We start from the raw sequence: 839 nt of genomic DNA on the forward strand, positions 1-839 counted from the left end.
CCTGTGTGTATATAAACATTTTGTTCATCCATTCATCTGTTGATGGGCGTTTAGGTTGTTTTTACTTTTTGGCTATTGTGAATAGTGCTGCTATGAACATTGGTGTCCAAATCTCTATTTGAGTCTCTGCTTTCAAGTCTTTTGGGTGTATACCTAGGAGTGGAATTGCTGGGTCATATGGTAGTTTTAGTTTTTTGAGGAACTGTCACACTGTTTTACACAATGGCTGTACCATTTTGCATTCCCACTAGAATGGGTAAGGGTTTCAGTTTCCCCACATCCTTGCCAGCATTTGTTTTTTTGTGCTTTTTTTTTTTATCTCAGCCATCCTAATGGGAATGAGGTGATATCTTATTTTGGTCTTGATTTGCATCTCTCTGATGGCTAATGATGCTGAGCATCTTTTCATGGGTTTGGTGGCCATTTGAATGTCCTCTTTGGTTAAAAAGTCTATCAAAGTTCTTTGCCCATTTTATGATTGGGTTGTCTTTTTGTTGTTAAGCTGTTGAAGTTATTAGGCTCTTTGTTATTTGGTTATTAGGCTCCTGTTGGATATATAGTTTCTGAAGATATTCTGCCAGTTGGTATCTTGTTTTTTCACTTTTTTGGTAAAGTCTCTTGCTGAACAGAAGTTGTAAATTTTTATGAGGTTCCATTTATTTATTTTATCTTTTGCAGTTTTTGCTTTTAGTTATTAGGTATTCCGTTAAAAGCTAGGCCTGACAGCATTGCCCCTGCTTTTTCTTTTAAGAAATTTTATAGTTTTAGTTTGCACATTTAGGTCCTTAATCCATTTTGAATTTGTTTTTGTATATGGTGTGAGGCATGGATCTTATTTC

At 35.4% G+C, this 839-nt stretch overlaps 1 protein-coding gene across 1 annotated transcript in view; it reads left to right on the plus strand.

The window, feature by feature from the left end:
- ZNF516 (zinc finger protein 516) overlaps positions 1-839 on the plus strand; it is a 110,405-nt gene that overhangs the window by 12,757 nt on the left and 96,809 nt on the right. The gene's annotated exons all lie outside the window — the stretch shown is intronic.

This window comes from Trichechus manatus, unplaced genomic scaffold (assembly GCF_000243295.1).
Source record: "Trichechus manatus latirostris isolate Lorelei unplaced genomic scaffold, TriManLat1.0 scaffold00183, whole genome shotgun sequence".
NCBI lineage: Eukaryota > Metazoa > Chordata > Mammalia > Sirenia > Trichechidae > Trichechus > Trichechus manatus.